This window comes from Cryptomeria japonica, chromosome 8, assembly GCF_030272615.1.
Source record: "Cryptomeria japonica chromosome 8, Sugi_1.0, whole genome shotgun sequence".
Taxonomy (NCBI): domain Eukaryota; kingdom Viridiplantae; phylum Streptophyta; class Pinopsida; order Cupressales; family Cupressaceae; genus Cryptomeria; species Cryptomeria japonica.
In genome coordinates, this window is record NC_081412.1 from 341,909,006 (window position 1) to 341,918,869 (window position 9,864).

A 9,864-nucleotide genomic window follows, 5' to 3' on the forward strand; every position below is an offset into this window, starting at 1 on the left:
AAGAACCTGAAAAAACATATCGACACCTTTCCTCTGACAATCATTGTTAGTCATAAAACATCAAGTAGTTATCTTTTCCTTGCATACACTTGTTAGAACTCCATATAGAAATGGCTCTATTGATTAACATAGAAAGAATCCTTTCGACAACCATATTCAAAATCATAAAGCATCCAAAAGATCAGAATCCTCCAAATAAGCCATAAGAGAAATACCAAAAACATTCATTCTGGTCAATTCTTATCTCCAACAACATACAAGAATAAGGACAAAACACACACACACACAGATATATATATATATATATATAAAATTGTGGGAAAATGGTGAATGATAAATCAAGAAGGAAACTACCCTTTCCCTCAAAGAGAGATGAGAGTTTTTCTATTGATTACCATTCAAGCACTTTTCACTATTACATTAGAAAGAGGAGAGGATAATTCACTAGATTCAATCTCTCAACACAAAGATGGTAGATTGAATTCTGAATGAATGAGGAATGTTAAGTTGATCCCCTCTTTCTTGCTTGAAATGGAAAGGAATTGATTGAATTATATAGTGCAAAAGTGAAGTGACAAATAATTGATTATAACTTGAGATTGCAATATGGGATGAAGCTATGCACCTAAATCTGGAAGTAAAATGTCAAGGTGAATTCTCCCTATGAATTTGAGGAAAAGTTGCCCAGACCATTGCGGGAATGTACACGGTCCTCCTAAAACTCCGTGAAACAAAAATGGTTTTTCCGCCTCTGCAAATGAAGCCCGAATCTAAAAGTATAGTTGCGCACCTGCAACCTACACATAGAAAAGAGAGGAAAATGGGTTGAGATTGAGGGTTTTCCTTTAGGTCAAACCCTAGTTTTGGAATTAACCAAGTAATGAAAGAAAGTACTTGCAAGTATATGTAAATGAAAGACTGAATTGTAAATCACCTCAAGGGAGGTTGTAGTAGCAATGTTGATAGAAATTCTTGTGTATAATTGAATGTTGAAATCAATCTCCTTTTCAATGGTTGAATCCTTGAATTGAATGCAACACCTAGCCTTGAAGGGAGACTTGAGAATGCTCAATTGATGCTGGAAAAGAATGCTAGAATGCTTGAATGCTCTTGAATGCTTGATCGCTTGTACATACTCCAATCTTGTCCAACTTCCACCTATTCAACTTATGCAAATGAAAGAGTGAATTCCCCCTTAAATAAATGTTGGTGGATTTGAATTTCATCACGGGCCAACATCGGGGGAGTTTCCTGCCCAAGGCACAACCAACAGTGCAACCCTAGGAAGGGTCCTGCCCCAAAATAGGGCAGGGACAAGGGCGCCACGTGCCCAATCTTGGGAGGAAAAGGGTGCCACACCCCTGTCCAAGGGGGGATAGTGGCACCATGCCCCTATCCTACCCCTTTCTCTAGGGCAGAGTGCGGACGGGGTGATGTAGAGGCCAAGTAAGAATTTGTTTCTGAAAGCCAAGCAATCTCCGGTCTCCGATCAGGTTAGAGGATTCGAGTTCACATGTGTGAGGACCCTAATGCAGTCAAAAATTGCTAGGGTCACAATTTTATGACACTAAATTGAACCCCTACTTTAGCGGGAGTATATTCATACACCAATACTATCGGTAAAGTACAAGGAAACAAGATTGAAAGACTTTTACCATGTTAAGAAGGCAAGATGTGCCAAGCCCCTAGTGGACTTCGGATCTTACAAATTTGATTGACAAAGTAAAAGGGAAGATCGAGAAGGGGAAAACTATGACTGTAAGTAGCAAAGTTCCCTTCACTATGAGTCATGAAAGAAAGGATACCAAAGATTACAAGGCAAAACAAAGCTCACTAAGTAATTCTAAGTATCATAAGAAGGAAAGTATGAGCGGAGTGTATGCCCCCATGTTAAAGTGATCGAGTGCACCTTATCAGGAGCAATGGATTTAAGGTAGGATACACCCATGAGAGAGAAGGAGGGAGCACATTATCTCATGGATTTATCCCCCAATCAAGGTATAAACCCGAGGACAATGAACACAAAACATGAGGTAGTGTCACTTTCCTTGGGGTCAGTATGCTGTATAATAACTCATGTATACCATGTATGTATATGCATATAATAATCTTCATTCCCCAAAGAAGGACACTAAAAGATCTCAATGCTTTGCATCATCCCCAAGTAGACATTAAGGGAACAATAGAAGAACAAGGATACACATAGAAGAATGGTCACAAAAGAGAAAGAAAGGAGAGAGAGAAAGATCTATAATGCTAATATTGCTAATCTAGCATGACATTCACCTCCCGATCTTGCTGATCACTATTTCGGGAAGGCGAGCAACACATCAGAGGAGTGACATCGAGCACAATAGAGGGAGCTATCACAAGATCCAAACAAGGACTATGCTCATGTGGTAAGTCACTTTGTTCGATTCGAGGAGCTAGGATTAGGGTTTGTGAAAACTCATCCGATAAATGCTTGTCCACATCAACATATTCATACTCACTATTAGAAGCATTAGGAGTTGTATTTCCATTATGAATAACATTTTCACCCATTTCTTCATCAAAGTTTAGAGAAAGAGGAGCAAGAACATGAATAGGAGTACAACCATCACATGTTTTATGCAACTTATGATTTGGAGATGTTGGTTGAACATATTGCTTAGGAGAAAAGAGAATCATGTCAAGTGTTGGAGTATGAGGAGATTGAGTATTTTGAGGGATAGCTTCACGAGCTTGAACATGACGTCTTTGTTGGTGTTCTCTCACACAACAATTCCATCGAGTCTTAGTGGAAGGCTGAGAAGAAGGAGGAACACTTAAAAAAGAAGGAATATTTCTCTCGATAAGAGGAAGGAGGTGGAACTACGCAATAGAAAGGAGGAATATTAGGTGTAGGAAGGAGATTGGGTCCATCATGAGGAGGAGGTATAGGTCTAACCTTAGGAAGAATATTGGTGTTCTCTTTATGAGAAGGTAAACTCACATCCATAGGAGTAGGTGGGACACTTTCCCTTATGAGGGAGATCAGTTCTATCTGAGAGGGGAAGAACCTTATCTTGAATAATAATAGGAATGTCAAGTGTTGGGGATCTAGGTTGACTTAAGGATAAGATCATATCATTCTTCTATTTTTGATAAGATTGAAAAAGAGCATCGATCCTTGATGGAAGAGATTGGAATTGTTTAGGCCAAATAGATCAATAGGAACACCAGGGCTTCTTTCGGATGGACGAAATAAGCTATGGTTCATGGTTATGATTTATCCATTGTGAGGAAATTTAAAACACTTGTGAATTGGAGAAGCAATAGCATTCATGGAAGATAGCCAAGGATAGCCCAACTTCACATGAAATTGCTCAGAAGAAGGTATGATAACAAAGTCAACATCCATGAACATAGCATGAACTTCAATAAGAAGAGTGATAGAACCAATAGAAGCCATCAAATAACAACAAAACCACATTAGAAGTATCATAAAGTTGTTTATGCAATCGTAAAGTGAAAAGATACTCTTCAGTTATGACATTAACCATGCAAGAGGGATCAATCAAGGCACTACGACAAGGGATATCTTTAACCTTCCTAACTATGTATAAAGGGCCATCAGGTGCTCTAATGGTCTCACTAGGGTCAAATGTAATACAAGGATCCTTAGGCGTATCTTGTGTTTCTACCATATTAACCAAGTTTGGAGCCATAGAGGTGAATTCTTCAGAAGAGAGAGAATTAGGCACAATCTCAATAACATTAGAGGTATAAGAAGGCAAGGGATCAGTGGAAAGTTTAAGGTTTTGATCAGGAGGAGCTAATTATTTATTCCCTTTATCATTCACAACGGTCACAAATATAGTATTATTATCAATCAAGTCTTGAATCTTATTTTTTAATGCAAAACATTTCTCAGTATCATGACCAGGTTGACGATGAAATTGACAAAAGCAATTGTTATCAAAATAAGGAGATGCAACTTTAGAAGGATCAATTTGTTTTATAGGAGGAAGTTTGATAACATTTCTATGCAACAAATAAGATATAATACTATGTAAAGATTCATTCAAAGGAGTAAACTGTCTTTCTCTTTGAAAAAAATTAGAAATTAGAGGGCACACCTGTTGTAGCATTCACATGGTTGTTGTTGATTGGATCATTGAACTTGATGATGATTTTTGGCAGTTTGAACTTCACAACCGGTTGTTGAACACTCTCCCCCTTATCACTCAGAGCCATAGGAGTGGATTGCTCCATTTGACTCACAACTAGTTGATAATTGTGGAGTGTTGCACACAACTACAGAAAGGAAGTAAACTCAGACAAAATAAACTTTTCCCTGATATCTTTTTGTAAATTATAAATAAAAATTCTTTGAATATCATTATTAGGTACATGAAAAGAAATTTGAGCATACAAATGCTTATATCTACCAATTAAATCAGTCACTTTTTCTTTAACACCTTGTTTACAATGCATTAAATCAGTCAAAGTGATTTTAGGACCAATGTTGTTTTGAAATTGTTGGATGAAAGCATTATCTAGTTGTTGAAAAGAAGTGACATAATAAGAAGGCAGAGAGCAATACCATTGTAAGGCCTTATCTCTTAGTGTTCTTGTAAACAATTTTGCAAGCAATCTTTGATCATAAGCAAAATCAGTACATAAGGATTGGAATGTTTTGACATGTGTAAGAGGATCATTTTTTCCATTATAGAGTTCCAATTGAGGGATCTCCACTTGTTTAGGTGGCACGAATGTAACAATATCAAGCAAAAGTAGGCTTGCAACATCAAAGGTGGGCATACTAAACTTGGGTTGACTCATAGAAGCAATTTGTTGTTGTAAGGAAGACACGGTTTGAGCAAGATTGTTGATTGTCATTTCGATGGAAGAATTGATGTTAGACATAGGTGATTGAGAAGGTGGTGTGATGTTGTTGAAAGAAGGCATAGACTAAGAATAAGGTGGTGGGACATTATGATAAGTAGGCATTGATGATGATTGGGTAGGAAAAGGGATACTTAAAGGAGGAATAAAGTTGTTGAAGGAATTGGCCCCTTGTGTCACGTGGATTGGTTGAGGAATAATAGGAACACTCATGGAAGACATAGGTAAAGATGGAGGATTAAATGAAGAAGAGGGATTTCCCCCATGACCTATGGTTGTAGGAATGACATTTTGAGTTGAAGTAGCCATGATGTTATATGTGAAAGTAGGAATAATAGTCATAGGATTAGTCAAAGGAATAGAGGAATTGACTTGTGTTGAAGGTTGTGAATAACCTAGGGTTTCGATAGAACTCTTGATAGGCATGACATAAAAATCAACAATATGTACAATGCCATGCAATATATCAATTCCATTCTTATCACTTTGAAGCATACGTTTAAGACCTTGAATTAATGGAAGGGCTTCACTGTTAGGTTATTCTTGGGACATCCATTGTTGAAAGCTATCAAATTGATTGTCCAATGTAGAAAGTTGATCTAAAGAAAACCTAGTTTAAGATTCTTCTTCATCATGGGGTTCATCAATGGGGTGAATATGCACATGATTAGGATGGGAAGAATAGGAATGATCCTCATTAAATAAGTCACCCAAATTAGGCTCCATCTCCTTGGTAATTAAACCTTGGGATGCCTTAATTCTAATGCTTTGTCTAATGGGGATAGGATAGGTAGGACTAAAGTGGTAAAACTCATGCACTAGAGGGAAAATTTGAATTGTAGAACAAAGCTTGCAAAATTGAGTAATGCAAAATTCAAGAAAATAATGATTACACAATTTGAACTTTGTTGGGGGAAGAGGATGACACAATTTCCAAAAATGAAAGGAAATTAGAATTTTAAAATTAGGGCCAAGGGAATACCACTTAATTTTGAAATCTAAATTTTTAAAATTAGGGGAGACTATAATAAACCTCTTAATTTCAAAAAATTTCATGAAAGTTGAAATGTTGAATTTTGAAGGTACTTCCGATTCTAGAGGGATAAAAAATTGATAAAATCAGCCAATCTTCCGAATTTAGGCTATTAAATACAATCATAATAGTCTCCCAAAATTTTAGGAAAAAAGTCGAGGACTTTGGCAAGAACGCACATGGTCCAACCAACTTTTGTCAAAATTTTCAGGGATGGATATTACGATGATTTTAAAGCTAACCCCAAAAAATTGGCAAATTTTACGATCTCTAGATGGGTGAAATGAAAGCGTAAATGTGAAAATAGGACCCTATTAGGGTTTTGAAGAAAAAGAGGAATTGAATTGCAATTTTGAAAAGGGTCAAGGCTAATGGATAGGGACACCTTGGAAAATGTTTAGAAATCTGAATGTAAATGAAATTAATTTGAAATTCACACAAAATCCAATTAATTTTAAAAATTAGGGTTTGATGATCTAACCACTTAATTTTGAAATTTGAATTTTGGGAAGAAGGGGGGAAATTGAAAATTTGAATTGTAGGATTGAAGACAAATTTGAGAACAATCCAAAATCTGAAAATTAAAGGGAAATCCAATTTTTGCACAAGTTCAATATGATTTTTGAAAATTAGGGGTTTAACAAGTAACCTCTTAATTTTGTAAATTTTAATTGCAAATTGAACAAGAGAATGAGGAAATTGAATTTGACAATCAAAACAATTTTCAGATCTAAGATAACCACAAACAATTTTTACAAATCACAAGTTCAATTTTAAATTTAAAAACTAGGGTTTTGAATGAATTAACCACTAAGTTTGCAGAAAGTTGAAACTTGTAAACGAAAAATATGCAATGTTGTTCAAAGGAAAGAATGCAAGATGTCGGGTTCACCAAAATGTAATGGTGGTAAAATGGTGAATGATAAATCAAGAAGGAAACTACCCTTTCCCTCAAAGAGAGATGAGAGTTTCGCTATTGATTACCATTCAAGCACTTTTCACCATTACATTAGAAACAAGAGAGGATAATTTACTAGATTCAATCTCTCAACACAAAGATGGTACATTGAATTTTGAATGAATGGGGAGTGTTTTGATTAAGTAAAAGCAGGTTTTTGAAAGGAACCCGAACCATTTACAAAGCAGGAGATATCATAAGAACTAGAAAGATCCGTGTCTGATCACTTCAAAAACTAAAACAGATCCCTACTGAACAAAACAGGATCACAACACACATTACATAACATTACATTAAAAAACCATAAAAAGACAACTTTCAGAAAGCAAAACAACAACAAAAAGACCATTGCCAAGACAGAGACAGAGACAACTAGATACTTTTTATGATATCCTCAGCATGGACAACCATCTGCTTCATGTTGTTCGCCGATGTCTTTAACTCCTCCAGCTCATGACCTTTGATGTCGCCCTTGATCCTAGTATTGGCTCTGGTCCTCTTCTCATGACCTTTTTTGTCTAGCTGTTCCTTGTCACCATCCTTCTTTGTGTTGTTCTCAAATCTATTGATCAAGATGTTCATGTTATCCACCGATGCTTTGAGGATCTAGAAGTTTTGTTCTGCAATCTTCTTAATAGCGAGTTCGATCTTATCAATTCTGCTACCCAGATTGTTCATAGCAGTTTCCATCCCTTTCACCTCCTTATTTTCTTCCATCTCTTTAACCTTTTTTCAGTGGCAATAATTTTACCCACCATACTTTCAATGGCTTTCGCATTATTAATTGCAACTGCCAATTCTTTAACATTTTCCGTTAGGGGTTTCTCACCCATCGTTGCTCTTTTGACAACCATCATATCTTTCTTCAAGCTGTCTATGTCCTTCACCATTGTACTGACGGTCTCACAAAAACCCTTTATAGTCACATTTACACCAACACAGTCACTAAGCTTACCACTTTTGTCCTCTTGATCCTCTTTCTGCATACCTTGGGTGTTCAAACTCTCAATGTTGCCCATAACCGGATTCTCCTCCCCCTCCTTATCCTGTCCCTCATCATTTTTATTCTCCTCTGCCTCCTCATCAGAGTCAATCAGAATTTGGCTAATATCTTTATTGCTTCCCTTGCTGGTCTTCTTCCTCTGCATTTGCTTTCTTGTAACTTTCCCTTTCTTTTTTTAAATGAATTTCCCCTCGAAGGATTCGGCCTCAGACTCTGAAATATCTGAATCCACCACAATCATTTTCCTCTTAGCCTTGTTCCTACCTTTTTTACTAGCCTCCTCCAAGTCGCCCTCAGTCTTCGAATCAAAGTTAAAACCACTGGCTTCACTCTCTGTGTCCTCATCTCTTGCATATTTACCTTTAATAGGTTTTTCAATGCATCTCCCTTTAAGCACTTTATAGACAAGAGCCATAAGACCCTGATGAAAGGCATGGTCACCTTTGGGATCTTTCTAAATCTCCTTGATAGTATGGTCCATGGAGCAAGCTAGATAATATGGCAGGCTCACTCTTTCCCCATGGCGGAAATGGTTGAGAAAAACAAAGTGGTGTCCATAGGATCTAGTAAACCTACCAGCCAAAGTAATATAGGTGATAGTAGCAAATAAAACAAACCTCCATGACCTGCATATCCATTTTGGGGAATGATAGGAATTGTCGACTTTCACCATCTTCTTCCTCTCATCATCCGTGATAGGGAATTTATTTGCTGCTTTATCAGAGATGCCGCGGTCCCTATAAAATTTCACGCCCTTAGTCATCATCCCCGTAGCTTCAGCAATAATCTCCTCATCTATAGTCATCATCTGGGATCCGACTAGGATCTTGCCATTCTTCCAGTTCTTAATAAAATGTTTGGTAACCGTAGGATCTTTCCCACTAAGCCTCTCCATAAGCACACTAAGACCCCCCTCCTGAAGGATATCCCACACTTCCCTATTCTTCCTCCATTATGAGCAAGAGGTAGGTTCAAACCTTTTTTTATTTCCTCCCATTTTTCCTTCATTATCCCTGAATTTACTTCTCTCGGCTCCAAATCGTCTTCTCTGGTTTTAGTGGATGCCATGAAAAAAGCCCAGAATCCATGCCAAACAATTATGAAAAGACACTTAAGTAATGCTCATTACCTCCGTAATAACCTTGCTTCAAAATAAGAGGAAGAGGCATTTAGAAATTATAGTTGATAGTGCCATGTTGCCTCGTCTGGATACGGTCCAGATCAAGCAGAAATTTCACTTCACATGCAAGCTCACTCTCACCATAAGTAGTAATGATATCTTCCGTTTGGCATGCCAGGTTGGCTACCCAGTCTGCGCATGAGTTTTCTTCCCTATACACATGTGTGAAAACACACATTTCAAATTCCTCACTAATTTTGTTAGCCACTTTCATAGCATTGCTTATTGACCAAGAAGGAGGGAATTTCTTATTCAAACAATTGATTATATTCCATGAATATCCTTCACACCAGACTTTGGTGCAGTTGGCTTCCTTAGCAAGGACCATCCCATGGAATGCAGCCATAGCCTTAGCTACATGATTTGTCTGATTTCCTATGGGTATGCATTTTATAATTTTGCATTTTCCCCATTCGTCCCTAAGGACCACCCCACATCGTGCAATACCAGGATTACCCTTTGATGCACTGTCAAAATTTATTTTCATCCATCCATTGGGAGGGCTTACCCATATCACACCCTCTCTAGGATTATTCTGAAAGTGTTCTCGACCTTTTAATCTCCACTTCTTGAAGATTGTTTGATCATCCTTGTCTTGAGGGTTAGAAATACCACCTATTTCTTGTTTGAAATGGAAAGGAATGTTAAGTTGATCCCCTCTTTGTTGTTTGAAATGGAAAGGAATTGATTGAATTATGTAGTGCAAAAGTGACAAAGAATTGATTATAACTTGAGATCGGAATATGGGATGAGGCTCTGCAGCTGGATTTAGCAGTAAAATGTCGAGGCGAAGTCACCCTCTAAATTTGAGGAAAAGTTGC